The sequence below is a fragment of the Giraffa tippelskirchi genome, chromosome 8 (assembly GCF_054371585.1).
Source record: "Giraffa tippelskirchi isolate mGirTip1 chromosome 8, T2T-mGirTip1v1.2.pri, whole genome shotgun sequence".
NCBI lineage: Eukaryota > Metazoa > Chordata > Mammalia > Artiodactyla > Giraffidae > Giraffa > Giraffa tippelskirchi.
Genome location: NC_137282.1, coordinates 90,431,289 through 90,457,404, shown reverse-complemented (window position 1 = coordinate 90,457,404; position 26,116 = coordinate 90,431,289). Strand labels below are relative to the sequence as shown.

The 26,116-nt window shown below is 39.0% G+C and overlaps 1 protein-coding gene across 2 annotated transcripts in view; it reads left to right on the top strand.

The window, feature by feature from the left end:
* The window catches only part of EMB (embigin), a 117,052-nt gene that overhangs the window by 24,613 nt on the left and 66,323 nt on the right, over nt 1–26,116 (top strand). The gene's annotated exons all lie outside the window — the stretch shown is intronic.

The following is a 26,116-nucleotide window of genomic DNA, read 5'->3' as shown; positions in this document are numbered from 1 at the left end:
ATTGTTTAGGCGTCAAGTGGTGCCCGGAAGACTAAAGAACAAAATAAGCTGGAGGGGCCTCAGAACACAGGAACAGAAAGCACCAGATGCTTATCATCCTTCTCCAGCGTTGCAACTGTTGCTAAATTTTTGAGCCCTCCTGGGCAGCCTGGCTTGTCTCTTTGTATCTCTTTGTGTCTCAAAGGTATTTGTCCTGGTCTTCTCTTTCTCCATATAAGGAAAGTGTATGTTCCTCCCCCATACAGCAAGATATCTACCTCATTCCTTTTTTCCAGGCTATAAAAACAGGCTGCTGCTGCTGCTGTTAAGTCGCTTCAGTCGTGTCCGACTCTGTGCGACCCCAAAAACAGGCAGATGACCCATATTGGTCATTGGCTCTCCCTTGAGGCAGTCGTCTGTTCTAACAGAGTCTCCTGCTCTCATAAGCTCTATTCTCCTCTGCTTCTGCCTCGTGTCTGGAAATTCTTTTTCAACCCACGGTGCAGACCATGACAGTTTATAATGTGTCATTTTGGATATGCGGAACTATATTTTCCATAACTCCCTTTCTTGTGTGCTAGAGTGGACCACGAGGAAGATCCTTAGGAGACTGGATGGCCAAGGGAACCAACAGCTCTGTTTAGCTCACACAGGTTTCTGATCTGCTGACTCACTTCCTTGGGCGGAGGTAGCAGCTGGCTGGGCCTGCAACTGCTTTAGCTTGCCCGAATCTGCTGTCAGCTTCGTTTCAGTTTCACCTGACCCTGAATCCTGGGTCAAGTGTGTGTGTTACCTCTGTGACAAAGGACCCTAGAAATTCTGCAGGATATCCTTGTCACCAAGGTCCCGGGCAGCAAAAACTGACATAGGTTTCAGTCTGCCCTCTTGTGGTTTCAACTTGTGCTTATGGGTTCCTACTTTCCCTTGGTCTCCTCCATTTTATGTCCATCTTCCCTTCCTGTCTGCCTGCCTAGGGCTTCATGCTGGAGTTTCCCCTTATTAAATGTGATTACTTTGAGTTTGTCCCTCAAACTAGACTGTTGATATTAGCTTGGATCTTAGTGCATCTCTCTAGTATATTAGATTTCCCATCTGAAGCTTTGCTTTCCTTCAAGTCTTACTAAAAATATTTTTTATGTTTTCATTCAAATAATAACTGCTCCTGCTGCTAAGTCGCTTCAGTCGTGTCCGACTCTGTGCGACCCCATAGATGGCAGCCCCCCAGGCTGCACCGTCCCTGGGATTCTCTAGGCAAGAACACTGGAGTGGGTTGCCATTGCCTTCTCCAATGCATGACAGTGAAAAGTGAAAGTGAAGTCGCTCAGTCGTGTCCGACTCTTTGCGACCCCATGGACTGCAGCCTACCAGGCTCCTCCGTCCATGGGATTTTCCAGGCAAGAGTACTGGAGTGGGTTGCCATTGCCTTAAGGAAAGTTTCAAGGACAGTGTACAGACACATGCTACTGGTAGCCTCACCTTATCATGGCCTTCTAGTTCAATTGATATGTTGCTTTGCAGTGTTAGCGAAGTGTTCTCAGCATCATCCTTATCACACATTGCTGTAATTATTTATTTACTTATCACTCTCAACAGCCAGACAGTAATATCCTTGGTGAAGGGACAAAGCCTAATTCAATTTTGTATTTTCTGTGCAATCACAATTCTTGGCATTAGAGAGGCACTCAATAATTATTTACTGAATGTTCAAGCTTCATTTAGAAGGATAAAGAGGAAATTCAAGAGATGAATAAAGTGGGGAAGGGTGTTTTAGCCAGTGGAAGCCATGAATAGCAGGTCATGCTGGGGAAAAACTGAGGACAAGCTCAGTACTGTTAAATTTCCTTTAAGGAATTCATACTATAGAAATACAGGTAGGCAAATAAACCAACCATCAGATTGGGCCTTCAGAGAAGCATCTCCAGAAGTTGCAATAAAATACTACAGGAAAATAATGGTGGGAACTACTGAAAGTAGTGTTCATGTTTTATTTTTAAGATTTTTTGGGTGCGGACCACTTTAAAAGTCTTCACTGAGTTTGTTACAATATTGCTTCTGTTTTATGTTTTGGATTTTTGGCCCTGAGGTAGGTTGGATCTTTGCTCCCTGACCAAGGATCGAACCCACACCCCATGAATTGGAAGGCAAAGTCCCAACCACTGGACCACCAGGGAAGTCCTGAAATGTTCATATTTTAAAGGGCATAAAGTGGAGGCTGTCTTTTTTTTGGTCTTATATCTGTTTTCAGACAGTTTAGTATGACTTTTAAATGAGCTGGATAAACCATCACTTAAAAAAAGAAACTCAGAGCTAAGATATTTGAGCATTTGCTTTTGTTCTTTTAAGCAAGGATTTTTTGATACTGAGTTCTTCATTATTTTTTTGTTTCTCTCTTCCATCTTACACCAATGACTTTCATCCTAGTAAAATGAAGGGAGAAAAAGGGAGGGGAGGAAGGAAAAAGGTGAAGGAAGGAAGGGCAAGAGGGATGGAGGCTAGGATTAGGTTTATAGATTTTCTTCTGAAAGATTCTGAATCCATAGATCTGAATCAGATTGTACTGTGAAACTGTGTTTTTAGACATTTCCAGAATTGATGGTGATGTGTAACTCAGGTTGAGAACCATCATCTAAAGGGGTATGGTAACAAACTGAAAGAAAAATGAGCAGAATCACAAAGCTCATCTATAATATGAATCCAGTGTAAGCTATTGATTCACCATTAGAATCTTAGATGTCAGGATCGGATCAATGAATTACTATCCTGGTTCTAGTGAAAGTGAAAGTCGCTCAGTCGTATCCGACTCTTGCAACCCCGTGGACTATACAGTCCATGGAATTCTCCAGGCCAGAATACTAGAATGAGTAGCCTTTCCCTTCTCCAGGGGATCTTCCCAACCCAGGGATCGAACCCAGGTCTCCTGCATTGCAGGCTGATTCTTTACCAGCTGAGTCACCAGGGAAGCCCAAAGGTTGATTTTCCCAACCCAGGGATCGAACCCAGGTCTCCCACATTGCGGGCAGATTCTTTACCAACTGAGCCACGAGGGAAGCCCAAGAACACTGGAGTGGGTTGCTTATCCCTTCTCCAGTGGATCTTTCTGACCCAGGAATCAAACCGGTGTCTGCTGCATTGCAGGCGGTTTCTTTACCACCTGAGCTATAAGGGTTCTAGGTCACATTCTATTGCTCTCTCCATAGATCACCTGTAAATCAAACACCAGTAAATTTTCTGACTTGATCCACATACAAAAAACTGGCCATTTCCTTAAAAAGATGCTGATATATTATTTTCAGAATTTCTCAATATTTAATTTGTAATTGGAATAATTTTGAGACAGTAAGAGATTTTCAATTATATTTCTATTGACCCATTTCTCTTCTGTAATAGTTAGATTACAGGCTTATCAATTCAATAATATATATGAGAGAAATATAGCAACAAGGATTGCCTGAAAGAAAACGTAAATTATAGAGACTGGGTAGGAATGGAGTGATTACGGCAAGAAGAAGCTCTCTAAAGAAAAAAAAGATGACTCAAAATTGGCATTTCAACTCCATTAAGCTCATCCTCATATCAAAATTACCTGGAATATGATTCCAAATTATTCCATAACAAAATATTTAAAATTCTAAGAAAACAACTACACAGAATCTGAAGTCATAATAAATTTCAAAGTCAATGCTGTCATGAATGTAACACAGAAGTATTAAAGAGAACATTATCTATTCAGAGTCCCGATTTTTTAACAAAAATAACTTCAATTGATTATAATGTTAAAGTTGGACTTTGCTGTAGTAGTTGTATTTTGAGATACCTTGATTTTTATAGAGGCTTAAAAGTATTTTCTAGTCAAATACCTTTAAAAATCAATCAGTATCGGATTAAAAATAATCACAGTATCACAGCTTCAGTGTTGCGCAGTTTTCAAACTGCAGTGCATTTCTGGTTTGTCTGTTTTTACTACATAGTTTAATCTGAGAAAGATAGAGATTGAAAGTGGCATAGGTTTGATCCTAGACTGAGAAAGTTGAAGTTTAGATGGAACAGCTACTGCTATTTGACAGAATTATGTTGTTATTTTAGTACTACTAATCAGTTCATATACGAAAATGTTCTGGTTATTTTTAAGTTGTATATATACTTATATTTTAAAGGCTAGGCCATCTCATTTACTTCCATTCGCTGAGAGTACTCCTTTTGTAACTTGAGAGTTTCTGAATATTTTTTATCTGCAGACAAAATAGAATTAAGGAAAATAGACAAACTAACAAGTGTTTTAGATAATTAATTATAATTCAGGTCAATAAAAGGTATTAAATAGATAACTATTTCTAGTTATACTATAAGTCTAATTGTATGTCTAACAGTTTGAAATTTTTATAGCATACATATAATGATGAAATTCCTCATTAGAAGAGAGTATAGAGAAAGAGATCGTTTTCTAGTCCAAGTCCATTTATATGCAATGCAGAATGCAGCAGTAGAGCTATCTGATGCATATATGTAATATTTAAAGTTAAATATTATAATTTCATAAAAGCAGCTTTGCATTTACTTTAACTGAAATTGGTGGTTGTGGTGGTTTAGTCTCTAAGCCGTGTCCGACTCTTGCGATCCTATGAACTGTAGCTTGTCAGGCTCCTCTGTCCATGGGATTCTCCAGGCAAGAATACTGGAGTGGGTTGCCATTTTCTTCTCCAGGGGGTCTTCCCAACCCAGGAATCGAACCCGGGTCTCCTGCATTTCAGGCAGATGATTTACCAACTGAGCTATGAGGGAAGCCCAAACTGAAATTGGTAGTCTACAAATAAGGTACAGATCCTACTTAACATACAATGATGAGTACCTCCGTACGTTATACACACATGCACACACACAGACAACTAAACACATTAGGACCAGACTCTATTTGACTGGAACTTTGGGAAATTCAAATTTTAGACAAAAATTTGGCAATTGCTGTCAAAATAAACAATAATTCTGAATTTTAAAAAAATTTGCTATGTATTTATAGTCATTTCTGATACAGTCATTTCTGATTACTTTAAATATAAAACATTTTCTCTACAGATTCTAAAGTTTTATTTATATAATCTTTTTATTGAGGTATAGATGATATATAATAGACATATCTATTCAGGAAAATAATTAAATATTGAAATATAAGGTACATTTATTGTACACTATAATCTTTTAAAGACTAACGTACCAATCATCACTAACAAATGCTGACATGCAAAAGTTGGATCACTTTTGAAATCAATATATGTAACATATGAGTCCTCATCTTACACTGAAAATGACAGAGAAGGAAAGCTAGGGTAACTCCTAGTTCCATCACATGTCAGTCCTTCTTTACTTAGTAGTAAGTTGAAGGTATACGTGCATGTGTCAAAAAGCAAAATAAAAACAGTTGAGTCACTTTTGTGCAGTACTTGGTAGGAACCAAATACACACACATATAAGCTATGAAATATGAATTGGGTGATTTCAGTGATTGTGCAAATGAGTTCAGGGCTCTTATATTTGTACCTAATCTGGGACCCCAGGCTTGTCATGATGAAGGCATTTGTGTAACTCAGTGAAGCTATGAGCCATGCAGTGCAGGATCACCCAAGACACAGTGGGGTCATAGTGGATCACAGTGGGTCATAGTGGAGAGTTCTGACAAAACGTGGTCCACTAGAGGAGGGAATGGTGCAACACTCGAGTATTCTTGCCACTCCAGTATTCTTGCCACAAGAACTCCATGAACAGTATGAAAATGCAAAAAGATATGACACTGGAAGAGGACCCCCTCTGGTCAGAAGTTGTCCAATATACTACTGGGGAAGAGTGTAGGGTATTGTATAAAGATGAATGATAAAATTCTTTCTAATAATTAAAAACAAATTTTTCTTTACTCAGAACACCATTACATGGGAAATAAAAAAGATATGATAAGTCAAGGGAGAGACCACAGAAGAAAGTAAAAAAACTGTATAGTTAAGTACTGGTAATGGAACTTCTTCTTGCTTTTTGAATAAGGGTCCTGTATTTGCATTTTGCACTGAGTTCTGCAAATCATCGAGTTATCTCTGCCCAACTTATTGAGGCTCTGGAGAGGATACTACAGTGGCTTACAGGCTGGTGATTCTGTCTTCCAGGTGCTGTAACAGATACTTTGACCATCCTTCCTGGCTCCACCATTGTGGCAAACCTCTCCAGATTCTCTAAGCCATCTTGCTGGGGCCAACTCACTCAGACGCACACCACTGTCCTGGCCTGCCCTGTTTACTTGCTTTGCCAATCATGGGGCTGGCATTTCTAAAATGTTTTTTTTTTTTTCCCCACAGTATTGCCAAGACAATAGAGCTCTTTTCCTTTGCCTAAGGAGTCTGGCTGAGCCACAAACGGAGAATGTAATTCATCCCCTCAAAGGTCTGAAAGATACAGAGAACCTGCAGTACTTGCTCGGCACCCGGCTCCTCCGTGGATCCCGTGATGTGAAAAAACTTGCTGGTTACTTTTCAGGTTGTCTCTGTGCCAATGACTTTGCTGATAACTCTGCCTGTCCCTTTTGTTTCTACTCCATGCAGGAGCTCATTATAGAAGCCATCGAATGAGATTGGTGTTTGGAGCTGAGTGAAGAAAGCCAAGAAACTGCAACAGACTCCACTTTCTACCCAGACTTTTAAGACTAAGCCTAATCGATCTATCTACATATATATTATCTCACATGCATCCCATTCCATTCTTTTCAAATGGAGTCTTTCACTTTTGTACTGATTTATCAGTATTCTTTTAATATTAAGAATATTAAAGCTTTGTAGATGATACACTGTATATATTATCTCCCAATCTTTATTTCATTTCTATTTTGTCGTGTCTTTCATCATGTATCGCCTTCCCTGGTGGCTCAGAAGGTATAGAATCCCCCTGCAATGTGGGAGACTTGGGTTTGACCCCTGGGTTGGGAAGATCCTCTTGAGAAGGGAATGGCTACCCACTCCAGTATCCTGACCTGAAGAATTCCATGGACAGAGGAACCTGGCAGACTACAGACCATGGGGTCGCAAAGAGTCGGACAAGACTGAGCGACCATGTATATATTTTATTGTAAATTTTACATAGTTAAAATTTGTGATTTGTTTTGTTCTTACTTTGATTGGAATTCTTATAGTATTCTGTTGTTAAGTACATATTTTTGTTTTTGCTAGGTACCCATAATTACGTAATACAAAGAAAGTTTCCTTCTATCCCTTGTTTACTCAAAGTTTTGGTTTATTGTTTTAATAGGAAAATCGATGTTGACTTCTTACCAAATACATTTTGAGTAGGTATAGAGATAAATGGATATTTTCTCCATTAATATGAAATAGTAAATTACCTGCATGGGTGTGTGCTCAGTCGTGTCTGACTCTTTGCAACCCCATGGACTGTAAACTGCCAGGCTCCTCTGTCCATTGAATTTTCCAGGCAAGAATACTGGAGTGCGTTGCCATTTCCTACTCCAGGGGATCTTCCCGACCCAGGGATTGAGCCCATGTCTCCTGCATTGGAAGGCAGATTCTATAGTTTCTGAATGTTGAATTATTCTTTCAAAATATATCCTTTTTGACCTTGTGGTGTTATACTAAATTTCTATTATGGTGTTATTGCTAAATATTCAACGTTTATATTATTAAGCCTGTGTAAGTATATTTCACGGCTGATAATTTTAGCATATTATGAATATTCTTGTTTTCCTTACTTTGGTTTCTCTCTCATGTGTGTTTGTGAGGAAATTGCTATTTTCCTGAACCACTTATCATTAGTACCTCTAAGTACAATATAATTTTCAACAAGGTCAATCACATCTGGTAAATTTCAGTTCAGTTCAGTTCAGTTCAGTTCAGTCGCTCAGTCGTGTACGACACTTTGCGACCCCATGAACTGCAGCATGCCAGGCCTCCCTGTCCATCACCAACTCCTGGTGTTTACCCAAACTCATGTCCATTGAGTCAGTGATGCCATCCAACCATCTCATCCTCTGTCCTCCCCTTCTCCTCCTGCCTTCAATCATTCCCAACATCAGAGTCTTTTCAAATGAGTCAGCTCTTTGCATCAGGTGGCCAAAATATTGGAGTTTCAGCTTCAACATCAGTCCTTCCAATGAATACCTAGGACTGATTTCTTTTAGGATGGACTGGTTGGATCTCCTTGCAGTCCAAGGGACTCTCAAGAGTCTTCTCCAATACCACAGTTCAAAAGCATCAATTTTTCTGCACTCAGCTTTCCTTATAGTCTAACTCTCACATCCATACATGACCACTGGGAAAACCATAGCCTTGACTAGATGGACCTTTGTTGACAAAGTAATGTCTCTGCTTTTTAATATGCTGTTCAGGTTGGTCATAACTTTCCTTCCAAGGAGTAAGCGTCTTTTAATTTCATGGCTGCAATCACCATCAGCAGTGATTTTGGAGCCCCCAAAAATAAAGTCAGCCACTGTTTCCACTGTTTCCCCGTCTATTTGCCAAGAAGTGATGGGCCCAGATGCCACGATATTAGATTTCTGAAAGTTGAGCTTTCAGCCAACTTTTTCACTCTCCTCTTTCACTTTCATCAAGAGGCTCTTTAGTTCTTCACTTACTGTCATAAGTGTGGTGTCATCTGCATATCTGAGGTTATTGATATTTCTCCCGGCAATCATGATTCTAGGTTGTGCTTCCTCCAGCCCAGCATTTCTCATGATGTACTCTGCATATAAGTTAAATAAGCAGGGTGACAATATACAGCCTTGACGTACTCCTTTTCCTATTTGGAACCAGTCTGTTGTTCCATGTCCAGTTCTAACTGTTGCTTCTTGACCTGCATACAGATATCTCAAGAGGCAGGTCAGGTGGTCTGGTATTCCCATCTCTTGAAGAATTTTCCACAGCTTATTGGTTTTTTTTTTTAATTATTATTTTTTTTATTAATTTATTTATTTTAGTTGGAGGCTAAATTACTTTACAATATTATAGTAGTTTTTGCCATACATTGACATGAATCACCCATGGGTGTACATGTGTTCCCCATCCTGAACCCCCTTCCCACCTCCCTCCCCATCCCATCCCTCTGGGTCATCCCATTACCCCAGCCCTGAGCATTTGTCTCATGCATCAAACCTGGACTGGCGTTCTGTTTCACATATGATAGTATACATGTTTCAATGCTATTCTCTCAGATTGTCCCACCCTCACCTTCTCCCACAGAGTCCATAAGACTGTTCTATGCATCTGTGTCTCTTTTTCTGTCTCACATATAGGATTATCGTTACCATCTTTCAAAGTCCATATATATGCATTAGTATACTATATTGGTGTTTTTCTTTCTGGCTTACTTCACTCTGTATAATGGGCTCCAGTTTCATTCATCTCAATAGAACTGATTCAAATGTATTCTTTTTGATGGCTGAGTAATATTCCATTTTGTATATATACCACAGCTTCCTTATCTATTCATCTGCTGATGGGCATCTAGGTTGCTTCCATGTCCTGGCTATTATAAACAGTGCTGCGATGAACATTGCGGTACACATGTCTCTTTCAATTCTTGTTTCCTCGGTGTATATGCCCAGCAGTGGGATTGCTGGGTCGTATGGCAGTTCTATTCCCAGTTTTTTAAGGAATCTTCACACTGTTCTCCATAGTGGCTGTACTAGTTTGCATTCCCACCAACAGTGTAAGAGGGTTCCCTTTTCTCTGCAACCTGTCCAGCATTTATTGTTTGTAGACTTTTTGATAGCAGCCATTCTGACCAGCATGTGATGGTACCTCATTGTGGTTTTGATTTGTATTTCTCTAACAATGAGTGATGTTGAGCATCTTTTCATGTTTTGTTAGCCATCTGTATGTCTTCTTTAGAGAAATGTCTGTTTAGTTCTTTGGCCCATTTTTTCATTGGGTCGTTTATTTTTCTGGAATTGAGCTACAGGAGTTGCTTGTATATTTTGGGGATTAATTCTTTGTCCATTGCTTCATTTGCTATTATTTCTCCCATTCTGAAGGCTGTCTTTTCACCTTGCTTATAGTTTCCTTCATTGTGCAAAAGCTTTTAAGTTTAATTAGGTCCCATTTGTTTATTTTTGTTTTTATTTCCAATATTCTGGGAGGTGGGTCATAGAGGATCCTGCTGTGACTTATGTCAGAGAGTGTTTTGCCATGTTTTCCTCTAGGAGTTTTATAGTTTCTGGTATTATGTTTAGATCTTTAACCCATTTTGAGTTTATTTTTGTGTATGGTGTTAGAAAGTGTTCTAGTTTCATTCTTTTACAAGTGGTTGACCAGTTTTCCCAGCACCACTTGTTAAAGAGATTGTCTTTTCTCCACTGTATATTCTTGCCTCCTTTGTCTATCAAGCTACCAACAGTATTTTTCACAGAACTAGAACAAACAATTTCACAATTTGTATGGAAATATAAAAAACCTCGAATAGCCGAAGCAATCTTGAGAAAGAAGAGTGAAACTGGAGGAATCAACCTGCCTGACTTCAGGCTCTACTATAAAGCCACAGTCATCAAGACAGTATGGTACTGGCACAAAGACAGAAATATAGATCAATGGAACAATATAGAAAGCCCAGAGATAAATCCACGTGCCTACGGACACCTTATCTTCCACAGCTCATTGTGATCCATACAGTCAAAGGCTTTGGCATAGTCAATAAAGCAGAAATGTTTTTCTGGAACTCTCTTGCTTTTTCGATGATGCAGCGAATGTTGGCAATTTGATCTCTGGTTTCTCTGCCAGAGGAAACTTAGACATTTCTGGTAAATTTAGACATTTCAATTATTTTTGTGGAAACAACCCTCCTGGAGACCCCCTTTTTCCTGTCTGAGCTGGTTGGACTCTTTTTTGAAGCACAACGGTCATTCTAGGACTCCCCTTTTCTTTCATACTTTGAATTTTTCATCTTTTTCTTCTGGATCTATTGCTTGTGGCTCCCATCTCCCTCTTACTTGATTTGTTGCAGAGACAGGAATGAGAGCCCTCAACAAGTTACACTACTCCAGGCTGAGTTCATGGTGCTTTGTGCTGTGCACATTTATCATATCCCTTCAGTGTCATCCTGATGATTTGTTTTTGTATTTCCTCCTTCACTTTGATTTACTCTCTTGATTTTGAGAAGGACTTTCTTCAGTAGCTTGCTGTGAAAAATATGCATGGGAGATAAAATTTTTGAAACAGTTCATACATTAACATTTTTTTATTTCATTCTCATATTTGATATTTCAACAGGGCTTTGAATTCTAAGTTGAAATATTTTCCTTCAGAATTTTGGAGGTATTTCTCTTTTGCTAAGAAACATCAGGGCCATTCTGTTTTCTGACCACTTCTGATATCCCTTTCTCCTTCTATGGAAATTATAGGATTTTCTCCTTGACCACAGTGTTCTGAAATTTCACAATGATGTGCCTTTGGTATGGGTCTATTTTCATTCATCTGACTAAAGGAACTCTATAGCCTGCATTTCCTTCTGTTTTAGTTTTTGAACTATTAATATCCCATTGTTGATCACCTCCCCTCTGTTGTCTCTGTTTAATCTTTATTTGGATGTTGAGCCTCTGGGACTAATCATTTAATATTCTTTTTCCCTTCTTACAATAATCTTTGTCCTTCTGCTTCACTTTCTACAAGATTTCTCTTAACTTTATTTTCCAAAATTTCTTTCATTTTTTCTATCATGTTTTAAAATCTGATCTCCTTTTGCTTTTCTACATGTCCATTTGCATTTGTTCATTTTTTTCATAGATGTAATATTGTCTCAATATGAGGGGTTTTATGATATTTTTCTATTAAAATTTATATATATATATATATATTTTGCTTATAAACCATACTTTTTCTATTTTGGCTTCTCTTCCATATTAAATATTTCCCTGAGTGTTTGGCAACCTAGTAGTTGTTTATTTTTGTTTAAAATTGTGGGAATACAAATTTATTTTAATCACTCTGAGTATATGGGACTACTTTGACTTTAAACTTTACTTGATGATGGTCTTAAATAATATGTTTTGAGGGATCCTTGGGCTGGTCATATATACTTGAAAATATTCTTTCCATCTCCTATCTGGAAAGTAAATGTAATGGCTCATTAGTTAAGGTTTTCCAGTGTTTGGTATTCAGTATGTGTGTGGACACTGACCCTCTTGTTTTCAGTAAAGTACCATGTGGCCAACTCTATGGAGGCAGAATCAAATTGTACAGTCACACTGAGCCCTGAGAGAAGTTCTGTACTTGATTTCATCATCTACTATAATCATCTTGAAATTGTAATTTTTGAATCGTAGACCCCACAAGTTATATATCCAGTCCTGGGTATCTACACCCTCAAGTCTGCAAATCCAAGGCCAAAGACCCTCAGTTTTATCCCCTCCAGTTCTCTCTGAGGGTAGAAGAAGGGCATTTGCCTAACAACATATAACACAAGTGGGCATCTAGGGATCGAACTGTTTCTAAGATGGACTTCACAGAACTCACTAGCCCTGCCTTTTATCCTCCATACCCCTCCCTCATCAAGTAGCTGTGCCTAAATATAGCTTTCTACTGGCACCAAGGCCACAGCCTACTGAAAGCTGATTTTTCTCTGCCACTCCTATATGTGGCCAGCAATCTAAATTCAGCATATCTCTCTATAAGCACTCTGTATCAACAGTGAGGTAGGGTCCTTCCTCTGACTGCCAACTCTACCTTGTATGACCAGTGGAGAATCCTGGCCCTAGAATACCAAGGGGAGGTATTAGAGGACCTGGGCCTATCTTTCTGCTCATCACATACTTTGTGCTTTGCCAATAATATCTGTTTCTTAGCCCACTAGACTGACTTGGTAGCAGCTTCAACAAGGCACAGCCCCAAATGGATGCATTCGATACTGTGAGGGAACAAAATTTGCCACTTCAAAATGTGGCTCTTTGGAATAAGGATTGATTTAGGCTGTTTTCTCTTTTTAAATTCTTATTTCCTACTATTGACCATTACCTGCTTTTAAATTTTATTTATTTATTTGACCATGCAGCATGCGGGATCTTAGTTCCCTGATCAGGGATGAAACCCACACCCTCTGCAGTAGAAGCCTAGAATCTTAACCACTAAACAACCAGGGAAGACCATAGGCTAGCTATATTTAATGAACAGAAGACTTAAAAAGTTGTTCTTTTTACCTCCCCCTTAACTATCTAACAGACTTTATATAGAGGACCTGTTCCCAGAATACAGCTATCATTAGAGCTATCTGCAAAGAATCTGGGCTAGGTGTGCTGCAGACTCAGCAAGGCCGGGAGAACAGAGCCCTCTTTGTTTACTGTTGTGTCTGGCCTAGACAATATTTATTTACCAAACACTTGCTTTCCCATTTCCATCAGTTGCCTCTCCCCTTTGAAGTCCCAAGGCAAGGGTTTTGGCCATTTTGGCTAGTTATTTAGCTTTCCTGGGTCTCTCCCATGTATACATGCTATTAAGCTTTTGATTTTCTCCTGTTAATCTATCTCAAGTTAATTTAAGTCTTAGACCAGCCAGAAAAACCTAGGAAGGCAGAAAAAAAAATTTTTTTTCCTCCCTGATAGCACAAAACTAGAAAAAAAATCACTTTTTGGAAACCTATAATAATAATAGTAACGGCAACAAACATTCACCTATTTTGTTTTGTCATTTGCAGTGCTGCCAAAACTGTTATTTTCACCTTTACAATATTGGCAGACATGTATTATCTCCCTATTTTATAGGAAAAGAACCTGAAGCTTGGAGCAGTTAAGTGATGTACCCAAATTTACAAAAAGTTTAAGTGGTAATGCTCGGTCTCAAAACTGCTGCCTCCAAACAGCCTCTTAACCAGTGAGAACACGCAAGGCTGTCTCCACAGGCAGAGTTTGCTCTTTCTTAATATTTTAAAAATATTAAATCCATTTTTGCTAAGTTATTCATTGAGGAAAGCTAATCCTCTTGTCTTTCCCTCTTTGACAAGAACTCCTTAAATAATACCTAAATTTATTAACTAAACACTTTCCTTAGCAACCATTAATCTTCCAGAATGACTACAAAGCTGCTTTGTATCAGAACAAAAATCAGGGTAATGATTTATTTGTTTATTTCTCATGCCATGTCATCAAAAACACATTTATAGAGCACCTAACAGGTTGTAAAAACTACAATACAGTATGCTTTTTCGGCAACAGTTTAATGAAAAAGTGAAGGCAACACTAAAGTTAAAACGTACATGGGTGCTCAGTCGTGTCTGACTCTGTGACCCCATGAACTGTAGCCTACCAGGCTTCTCTGTCCAGGGGATTTTTTCAGGCAAGAATACTGACTGGAGTGGGTTGTCATTTCTTCCTCCAAGGGATCTTCCCAACCTGTCTCCTTCATTGCAGGTGGATACTTTACCACTGAGCCATAGGGGTAGCCTGAGGACAGCACCACAAATGGCCAAATATCTAACTGCTGAGATCAAGCAGCTTTATTTACCTTGTCAATCTTACTTTTTTTAATTTATCAAAACAGTTAAAATGTCATGGGAAATAATATATTGGCTCTATTTTGAAATAAAACTCTCTGAATATAATCAAATGTTCAGATAAAAATTGAGACGTTTAAATCATTTATAGTGGAAAATGTCCTCCCTCACCATCCCTTCCTTTACCTCTCACTTCTATTACAAAGGCTGAAATGAAATTTTATGCATCAGGCTTTGACATCTTTGATTTTGCCTTCTGTAAATTGCTTATTTCTAAAATGTAAACTTGAACTAGATCTCTTTGAGAATCAGTCCAGCTGTGAAATCTTTACTTCCATTAGGCTAAATAATCAGATTATTGGGTATATTCAGGTTATTTAATTTTCTTTTCTCATTCATGTGTGTGGTTAGCCCTCTTCCCAATAGTTTTAATTAAACATTGTCACTTGTTTGAGCTTGCTTGAAATATGAGAAACAGGAATATTAAACAGATAATAAATGAATAATTCATTTAAATGAGCGGATAACTTTATTGCCCCAAACACAGAAGCAAAATGAAATTCTAAGATAAAAGATGGTTGGATATGACAGGAAGACAAGTCATAACTGTTCAGCTTATAAATGCATAAAAATTCAAGTATAAAGAGAGAAAGCAAAACAATACTAGAAGAAATCACACTTTTTTATTTTTCTTAAAATAAGGAAGGCTTTTCTATATGTGACAGAAGCAAAAGCCATTTTTTGAAAGATTAATTAATCTGACTGCATAATACATAATTGTTGGTGATAAAGTCATAAGACAAAAGGTATACTGGGAAAAGTTGTCACCAAAAACAAAATTGACAGTGACAAGTGACCCAAGCAGGTTTGGTTTCTCCTGAGGCTTCTTTCCTTGATCCTGTAGATGGCCATCTTTGCTCTGTGTCCTCACATGGCCTTTTCTCTCTCTCTCTGTACATCCTTGCTGCCTCTTGCATAATCTTGGATTATGTCCAAGATTAGACATATTAGATTCTGAGCCTGCCCATATTACCTCATTTAACCTTGCTGTTCAGTCGCTAAGCTATGCCCGACTTTTTGTGACCTCACGGATTGTAGCACACCAGACTCCTCTGTACTCCACCAACTCCTGGAGTTTGCTCAGGTTCATGACCACTAAGTCAGTAATCATCTCCAAATACACTCACACTCAAGGATGCTGGCAGGTTAGAACTTCAATATATGAATTTTGGGGGAACACAGTTCAGCCCATAACACTTTGATCTGGCAAAGATATCCTTTTCCCTATCAACTTACTTCTGGTGCCAAGTGATAATAGCGTATCAGGAATCAGTCTGTCCCTCTTCACCTTTATGTTGGGATGCCCAGAGTTGCCTCAGTCAGTACAGAGTGAGTCCCACAGTAAAAGATCTGTATACCTGTAAGTCATTTCTAGACTGGGTGGCTAGCAATAACTTGTTTCTATGCCAAAGGGATTGCAAAACACAAAATTTTATTCAAATAAATCTCTACCAAGTTGCTGCGGCCAGTGCAGCAGGTAGGGATTGAAAGTGGTTGACACACAGTTTGGGAAAAAGAAACTAGAGACAGAATTAAAGTTTTAAAGATGAGACCAGGGGACTCAAGACCTCTTGGATCAAGAGCCCTGTTTCTCAGAGCCACATCACTTTTATTTAGTGTCTTGGCAAGCAGGAAGTATCTGTTGTGTTATGAAGTCAGCCTCCTGTGTCCCCTGTCACGTCTCCCATTTTATTGATTACTTCAAACTATCTTTGTTGTTTTCTTGTACAAGGGATATCACTTAGCTGGATGTCATAGACCTGCATATGCCTTGGGAAAACATCTTGGTGTGTGTACAGACAGCATTCTGAACTTGCTCTGACCTGGCATTACAAGGTCCACCCTATGTTTTTCCTTAGCTTAGCAGGGCATAACAACCCCAACTGATCAACCTGATGTACTTTTATTTGGGTTATGCTGTAGCGCTATATTTTGCTTTTATTTTTTTTCCCATAGTGATTTTCTCATGGCTTAATCAGAGCAACAGGTGGCTTGACTATTAACCCCTGCATATCACCGTTTTTGTTTTTGTAGCAGAAGATATGTTGATCTCGCAACTTCTTTCTTCATTAGTTCTTGGAGGGTTTTTCGTGTGCATCCGAGGACTAAACAGAAGATTATAGTGAAACAGCAAAACATAGCTAGTGTTCCAGTGAGATCACCTCTGATGCCTTTGATCCACTTGAGAGGACTCAATGAATTAAGGCCCTCTACTATTCCTTGAAGTGTATCTCTACCTGGTAATAGTCTAAGAGAAGCATGCTGCATGCCAGTGACTTTTGCTTGTAGCTTTTTAATATCTAGATTAAGATTGTCAGCTGTATGGCCCTGCAAGTGCCATTTAACTCTTCCAGGTGGTCAGTATTCCCATCTCTTGAAGAATTTTCCAAAGTTATTGTGATCCACACAGTCAAAGGCTTTGGCATAGTCAATAAAGCAGAAATAGATGTTTTTCTGGAACTCTCTTGCTTTTTTGATGATCCAGTGAATGTTCACAATTTTATCTCTGGCTCCTCTGCCTTTTCTAAAACCAGCTTGAATATCTGGAAGTTCACGGTTCACATATTGTTGAAGCCTGGCTTGGAGAATTTTGAGTATTACTTTACTAGTGTGTGAGATGAGTGCAATTGTGCACTAGTTTGAGCATTCTTTGGCATTGCCTTTCTTTGGGACTGGAATGAAAACTGACCTTTTCCAGTCCTGTGGCCACTGCTGAGTTTTCCAAATTTGCTGGCATATTGAGTGCAGCAGTTTCACAGCCTCATCTTTTAGGATTTGAAATAGCTCAACTGGAATTCCATCACCTCCACTAGCTTTGTTCATAGTGATACTTTCTAAGGTGCACTTGACTTCACATTCCAGGATGTCTGGCTCTAGGTGAGTGATCTCACCATTATGATTATCTGGGTCATGAAGATCTTTTTTGTATAGTTCTGTGTATTCTTGCCACCTCTTCTTAATATCTTCTGCTTCTGTTACGTCCATAACATTTCTGTCCTTTATTGTGCCCATCTTTGCATGAAATGTTCCCTTGGTATCTCTAAGTTTCTTGAAGAGATCTCTAGTCTTTCCTATTCTGTTGTTTTCCTCTATTTCTTTGCATTGATTGCTGAGGAAGGCTTTCTTATCTCTCCTTACTATTCTTTGGAACTCGGCATTCAAACGGGAATATCTTTCCTTTTCTCTTTTGCTTTTGGCTTCCCTTCTTTTCACAGCTATTTATAAGGCCTCCTCAGACAGCTATCTTGCTTTTTTGCATTTCTTTTTATTGGGGATGGTCTTGCTCCCTGTCTCCTGTACAATGTCATTAACCTCCGTCCATAGTTCATCAGGCACTCTGTCTGTCAGATCTAGTCCCTTAAATCTATTTCTCATTTCTACTGTATAATCATAAGGGATTTGATTTAGGTCATACATGAATGGTCTAGTAGTTTTCCCCACTTTCTTCAATTTAAGTCTGAATTTGGCGATAAGGAGTTCATGATCTAAGCCACAGTCAGCTCCCGGTCTTGTTTTTGCTGACTATATAGAGCTTCTCCATCTTTGGCTGCAAAGAATCAATCTGAAATCAATCTGATTTCAGTGTTGACCATCTGGTGATGTCCAAGTGTAGAGTCTTCTCTTATGTTGTTGGAAGAGGGTGTTTGCTATGACCAGTGCGTTCTCTTGGCAAAACTCTATTAGCCTTTGCCCTGCTTCATTCTGTACTCCAAGGCCAAATTTGCCTGTTATGCCAGGTGTTTCCTGACTTCCTACTTTTGCATTCCAGTCCCCTATAATGAAAAGGACATCTTTTTTGGGTGTTAGTTCTAAAAGGTCTTGTAGGTCTTCATAGAACCATTCAACTTCAGCTTCTTTAGCGTTACTGGTCGGGGCATAGACTTGGATTACTGTGATATTCAATGGTTTGCCTTGGAAATGAACAGAGATCATTCTGTTGTTTTTGAGATTGCATCCAAGTACTGCATTTCAGACTCTTTTGTTGACTATGATGGCTACTCCATTTTTTCTAAGGGGTTCCTGCCTACAGTAGTAGATATAATGGTAATCTGAGTTAAATTCACCCATTCCAGTCCATCTTAGTTCGCTGATTCCTAGAATGTTGACTTTCACTCTTGCCATCTCCTATTTGACCACTTTCAGTTTGCCTTGATTCATGGACCTAACATTCCAGGTTCCTATGCAATATTGCTCTTTGCAGCATTGGACCTTGCTTCTATCACCAGTCACATCCTCAACTGGGTGTTGTTTTTGCTTTGGCTCCATCTCTTCATTCTTTCTGGAGTTACTTCTCCAGAGATCTCCAGTGGCATATTCGGCACCTAATGTAAGGGACAACAATTCTTGAAACAGGCAATACAGAAAACGACTTAGTTAGTAGTAATAGTAAAATCGTAAGTAAGAACTTAAGTCAAGAACTTTTATTATGTACAGCCCAGTGACATTTTTAAGTCATCTGACTTAGTTTATTAAATGAGTATACCTTGTTGTTAATTTTCTGGTTGTAGAGCATCTGATCTTTATTTTAAGACTGGTTACTGAGATAAGCTTTAGAAACAAACTTAGAGTGTCCTTTTTAGTGAAGTATCTTTTTATTTTAACTTAATGAATGTCCTTTTTAGTTTAATTTAATGAAGCCTCTTAGCAATGTAACATAACCACAAGGAACTATTTAAGAAGTGAGTCATATGGGCATTAATTAACAAAACTAGAACTTAAGATTCAGTGAAACATATTAGATGTCATAGACCTGACATCAGTTGGGTGGATTTTTTTTTTTTTTTTTTTAGAGCTCCCCAGTATTCTTTGAGATTTTCGTATATGTATGGAGATAGTCTTTTTTGTACCATGATGAGGCTGTTCAGAACTCAAATGTCTCCAATTTCTGGAGGGATGAGGCAGAGAGAAAAGAAAATTGTTTTAATTTTACTCACAGGTGTAAATCACTAAATTGTTTTAAACCATCAGTGACTTGAGGAGAAGAGTTTCTTTATACATGAGAAGAAAGATTACAAGCCAGTAACATGTCAGACAAAAAAATCATGAAAATTGTAGTCATATTTAGCAGTCTGTTCAATCTTATGTAATCAATCCTTTTGTTTTGTGGTCCTTGCCTGACGACAAAAGATGTCAGTGAAATTAATAGTCTCCAAGAAGCTCATAAAGTTTTTGCAGTGTCTGTACCACCTGTCCAGCAAAGTGGGTGCCCTGATCACTGGAGATTGCAGAAAATGTATTTTAAACACTTTTTTTTCCATTGTGAGATATTAACCCTATAGCCAGGAAAGGCTTTATACTATCAAATAAAAGTGAGGTTTGTCAGGGAGCCAGGAAAAGCCAAGTGACCATCTTGGACCTCCCCTAGCCCTGACTGTTTGGTTTATAGCCATTATTTATCCATTTTAAATTTCCTGATGAGGGGTTAATTTTGTAGAGGCAGAATGAGCTTTGTCTATGTGTGTCATAGTCTCCATAGATCATTATGAAATAACACTCATTCATTTTATCAAAGTAACAAAAGATTTTGAAAGCAAGTGTGAATCACTTAAAGGCAAAATAAATTTACATAGTCTGTTATCAACAGCTATGCTCCAAGAAGACTTTGTTTTTTTAACAGGAAGAGAAAACTAAATTCCAGATTGGTACCAGCTTATATTCATTGTGAAGCAATAGTTATTCACTTAGTCAAAGTGACAATAAAAGATTTCAAAGGCAGTGTAATGTCTTAATATACTTGTATCATGCACAAAACTCTCTTCTACTTGCTGCAGACCTTTTTTACACTTCTGTATTCATCACTTTATTTACTCATTCAGAGAAGAGCCACCTGTAAGTTCAGATTTACTTTCTTTTTCCTTAACAGAATGTAATTCCATCCTTATACCTTTTTTATTGAAAGTACATATCCTACTTTCCTTCAGCAACCATGAACTGTACTTTATATAATCATTCTGAAGATTGGTAAATATAAATCACCCAAAGCTATATCATTTGCAAAAGTATCTTCACAATGTCTATGTGAATTAGATTAGCAAATAAACATTAATACCAGGTATCAATTCAACAGTGAATATTTCCTAGTTCACACAAGCCTGAAATTCATTTTAGTTTAATATTTTTGAATTTAGAATTGTTTGATTCGTAAGTGCTTACTTCCCTTTAGGTCAATTAAATATAGCTCATTGACCAATCAGCCTTTAGTAATTTTGTCCAAGGACAAAGACACACACTGAGTCACACATAAATTTAGACAGACAGATAGACAGAGATCTCATAGTTTTCTGCTTGATATTTAAAATGTCTTTGCCCCTTCTTTTCTTCTTGGTTTGAGTTCTACCAATTTGTTCATGGCTGGAGTCCCAGACAGAATGGGCTGTGTAGCCCAAGGACATGATGTGAGTTAACTTTAGGTTTTATTTCCCAGGCCTGTTTTTGTTTCTCAAGAAGAAATGAAGCTCCAAAAAAGTATTTTAACAAGCCAATTCTTTTTCTAATTGCACATGCAAGGAGAACCGGTTTTGCAGTTTCAAAAAAGATTTTATTTTAACCAGTTTTCTCAGGAGTCTAAATAATACCATGGCCATTCAGTGTCAAAAATGTCATCTCTATTTTGTAGTCATAGTTTGGTAGTTAAAAATTAAACCAGAGAATGTTCAAATTGGCTCTGATGACAGGGCTGGCCTGACTAATAAGATGTCCCAGCAGGGATTGTCTCTCTGGGGAGGTGAGGTCTTTTCTTAAAGTGAGGAAAGCCTGTCCTTTAACTTCTATTTTCTCCCAGGTGCTTATGCAGTATCGCCTCACCTGTTCTATAGCCTGATCTTCCATAAGCACTTGATCTTGAGTTCTCCCCCAATTTCCACTGCCTGTCAATTGATCTAAAGAGATGGGCATCTGTCTGGCTTGGTCATGAGACACTATAATCAAATGGGAACCCTCAGCTAGTCCCTGCACTATTTCCAAGGTAAAAGGAGAATTTACTCCATAATTTTGAACAGCTTGCTTAAGTTCATTTAGTATTTTGAAGGGAATCTGTTTGTGTACAGCCTCATACACCCCATTAGGATTATTAGGATCTGTCCCAGGAGCTACTTGCTCATGTCATTGGAAATGTCATAGTCATAGCCTCCAAGTCACTCTCCTGTCGAGTCCACCAATACCTTTCTGGAGGGGTGACAGAACTGTTGTCCATGGCAAGGAAGAAAAAGCTTAAGTCACTCCACTGGTTAAGACAGGAGGGGGAGGAAGAGGAGGTAGGGGAGACTCGTCCTCTGCAAAGGCACAGAAGGAACTGTAGTTTTAAGAGCCTCCCGTGTTTTTTGTTCTATTCCTGCTGGCTTTGCATATTCAGGTCCTCCCTCTGATGGGGATTCACAGTCATCCTCACTCCTTTCTGAGCTTTCTGGGGTTTGAAGAAGTTCTAAAACAGATTTTACCAGTGTCCAAGTTGACCAGATAGATACAGGCAAGGGCACTCCCTTGCAAAGAAGTTTCTCTAATTCCCTACCTACTTTCATCCACGGTCCTAAATGGAAGAGAACCATGAGCAATGTTTCTCAATGGTTTGTAAAACCTCCAATACCCAGCCCTCATTTATTTTTGTTGCCCTTGCTTTTGGAACCTGCCTTAAGAGGCATATATATGGCCAATATTGTTCTAAGCTTTTTGAATTTCCCATGCTTAACCCCCCAGTTTCAATACCTGAGAGAGTACTACATATCACAAAGGGGGGTTTTCTGAGGCCTCACCCCACTCTTTTTCAGGACTGTGCACCAATATTGATATTTCAGCTTCAGTTTCACTCTCCGCAATCCTTCACTTTCCAGCGTCAAGTTGGGTGCCACTTGCTGCAGCCAGCACAGCAGGTAGGGATCAAAAGTAGTTGGTGTACAGTTTGGGGAAAATAAACTAGAGACAGAATTAAAGTTTTAAAGATGGGACTGGGGGACTAAAGACCTCTTGGATCAAGATCCCTGTTCCTCGGAGCCACATCACTTTTAATTAGTGTCTTTGTAAGCAGAAAGTATCTGTTGTGCTATGATGAAGTCAGCCTCCTGTGTCCCCTGTCACATCTCCCATTTTATTGATTACTTCAAACTATCTTTGACTAGTTCAAAAAACTATCTTTGAATAGTTCAAAATATCATGGTAATCCAAGTCTATCCCCCGACCAGTAATGCTGAAGAAGCTGAAGTTGAATGGTTCTATGAAGACCTACAAGACCTTCTAGAACTAACACCTAAAAAAGATGTCCATTTCATTATAGGGGACTGGAATGCAAAAGTAGGAAGTTAAGAGACACCTGCAGTAACAGGCAAATTTGGCCTTGGAGTACAGAATGAAGCAGGGCAAAGGCTAATAGACTTCTGCCGAGAGAATGCACTGGTCATAGCAAACACCCTCTTCCAACAACACAAGAGAAGACTCTACACTTGGACATCACCAGATAGTCAACACCAAAATCAGACTGATTATATTCTTTGCAGCCAAAGATGGAGAAGCTCTATATAGTCAGCAAAAACAAGACCGGGAGCTGACTCTCGCTCAGATCATGAACTTCTTATTGCCAAATTCAGACTTAAATTGAAGAAAGTGGGGAAAACTACTAGACCATTCATGTATGACCTAAATCAAATCCCTAATGAATATACAGTGGAAATGAGAAATAGATTTAAGGGACTAGATCTGATAGACAGAGTGCCTGATGAACTATGGACGGAGGTTAATGACATTGTACAGGAGACAGGGAGCAAGACCATCCCCAATAAAAAGAAATTCAAAATAGCAAAATGCCTGTCTGAGGAGGCCTTATAAATAGCTGTGAAAAGAAGGGAAGCCAAAAGCAAAAGAGAAAAGGAAAGATATAGTCATTTGAATGTGGAGTTCCAAAGAATAGCAAGAAGAGAAAAGAAGCCTTCCTCAATAATTAATGCAAAGAAATAGAGGAAAACAACAGAGTGGGAAAGACTAGAGATTTCTTCAAGAAACTTAGAGATACCAAGGGAACATTTCATGCAAAGATGGGCACAATAAAAGAAAGAAATGGTATGGACGTAACAGAAGCAGAAGATATTAAGAAGAGGTGGCAAGAATACAGAGAAAAACTGTACAAAAAAGATCTTCATGACCCAGATAATCACAATGGTGTGATCACTGACCTAGAGCCAGACATCCTGGAATGTGAAGTCAATGTGGGCCTTAGAAAGCGTCGCTTGAACAAAGCTAGTGGAGGTGATGGAATTCCAGTTGAGCTATTTCAAATCCTAAGAGACAATGCTGTGAAAGTGTTGCACTCAATATGCCAGCAAATTTGGAAAACTCAGCAGTGGCCACAGGACTGGAAAAGGTCAGTTTTCATTCCAGTCCCAAAGAAAGGCAATGCCAAAGAATGCTCAAACTACCGCACAATTGTACTCATCTCACACGCTAGTAAAGTAATGCTCAAAATTTTCCAAGCCAGTCTTCAACAATAAATGAACTGTGAACTTCCAGATGTTCAAGTTGGTTTTAGAAAAGGTAGAGGAACCAGAGATCAAATTGTGAACATTCAATGGATCATCAAAAAAGCAAGAGAGTTCCAGAAAAACATCTATTTCTGCTTTGTTGCCTATGCCAAAGTCTTTGTGTGAACCACAATAAACTGTGGAGAATTCTGAAAGAGATGGGAATACCAGACCACCTGACCTGCCTCTTGAGATATCTGTATGCAGGTCAAGAAGCAACAGTTAGAACTGGACATGGAACAACAGACTGGTTCCAAATAGGAAAAGGAGTACGTCACGGCTGTATATTGTCACCCTGCTTATTTAACTTATATGCAGAGTACATCATGAGAAACGCTGGGCTGGAAGAAGCACAAACTGGAACCAAGATTGCCAGGAGAAATATCAATAACCTCAGATATGAAGATGACACCACCCTTATGGCAGAAAGCAAAGAAGAACTAAGGAGCCTCTTGAAAGTGAAAGAGGAGCGTGAAAAAGTTGGCTTAAAGTTCAACATTCAGAAAACTAAGATCATGGCATCCGGTCCCATCACCTCATGGCAAATAGATGGAGAAATGGTGGCAAGAGTGGCTGACTTTATTTTTTGGGCTCCAAATTCACTGCAGATGGTGATTGCAGCCATGAAATAAAAAGACCATCCCTCCTTGGAAGAAAAGTTATGACCAACCTGGACAGCATATTGAAAAGCAGAGACATTACTTTGCCAACAAAGGTCCGTCTAGTCAAGGCTATGGTTTTTCCAGTAGTCATGTATGGATGTGAGAGTTGGACTATAAAGAAAGCTGAGCACTGGAGAACTGATGCTTTTGAACTGTGGTGTTGCAGAAGACTCTTGAGAGTCCTTTGGACTGCAAGGAGATCCAACCAGTCCATCCTCAAGGAGATCAGTCCTCGGTGTTCATTTGAAGGACTGATGTTGAAGCTGAAAGTCCAATACTTTGGCTACCTGATGCGAAGAACTGACTCATTTGAAAGACCCTGATGCTGGGAAAGATTGAAGGTGGGAGAAGAAGGGGACGACAGAGGATGAGATGGTTGGATGGCATGACTGACTCAATGGACATGAGTTTGGGTAAACTCCGGGAGTTGGTGATGGACAGGGAGGCCTGTTGTGCTGAAGTTCATGGGGTCACAAAGAGTTGGACACTACTGAGTGACTGAACTGACTGAACTGAACTGATCTTTGTTATTTTCTTGTACAAGAGGTATCACCTAGCTTGAGGTCATAAACCTGCATATGTCTTGGGAAAACATTTTGGTTTGTGCACAAGCTGCGTTCTGAACTTGCGCTGACCCGGCATTTCAAGGTCCACACTGTTTTTCCTTAGTTTAGCAGTGACAACCGCAACTGATCTACCTGACATACTTTTATCTGGGTTATGCTGTATTGCTATATTTGGTTTCATTTTTTTCTCATGGTGAGTTTCTCATGGCTTAGCCAGAACAACACACGGCTAACTATTAACCCCTGCACCAAATGTATCTTTAACTCCCTTCTAGCAGGATTCCCAAACCAGTCACAGCATGCCATTCGATCTGTGAGAAAGTGTGACGGATGAGACGTTAGAGTAGAAATAGATGGCCCCATTAAGTAGTTTCAGTTAAAAAACTTACTTTAGCAGATTTCACAAAAAATCATACAGAAAATGAACATAATACACTGTCCCAGTCCCAGAGCCTTAGAATGCATCTGTATGAGTCAGGGATCTGACTTCCCCTTCTAACCAGAATTGCCTATTACTGGGATTGGAGGGAGTGTCTGTATTTGATATAAGTAGAAGTTATATTAGGCCTTCCCAGGTGGTTCAGTGGTAAAGAACCAATGCAGGCCACTCAAGAAATGTGGGTTCAACCCCTCAGTCGGGAAGATCCCTTAGAGTAGGAAATGGCAACACACTCCAGTATTCTTGCCTGGAAAATTCCATAGACAGAGGAGTCTGGCAGGTTACAGTCTCTGGGGATGCAAAGAGTTAGACATGAATGAGTGACTTAGCACACACATACAGAAGATATATTAAGTTGAAGAAGTATCTGTTTTTGTTTCAAACAATAATTATGAAGAAGAGTTGCCTGTTGGATAGAGCTGGTGTGAATATTTGATATTTTTAGGACTTAAT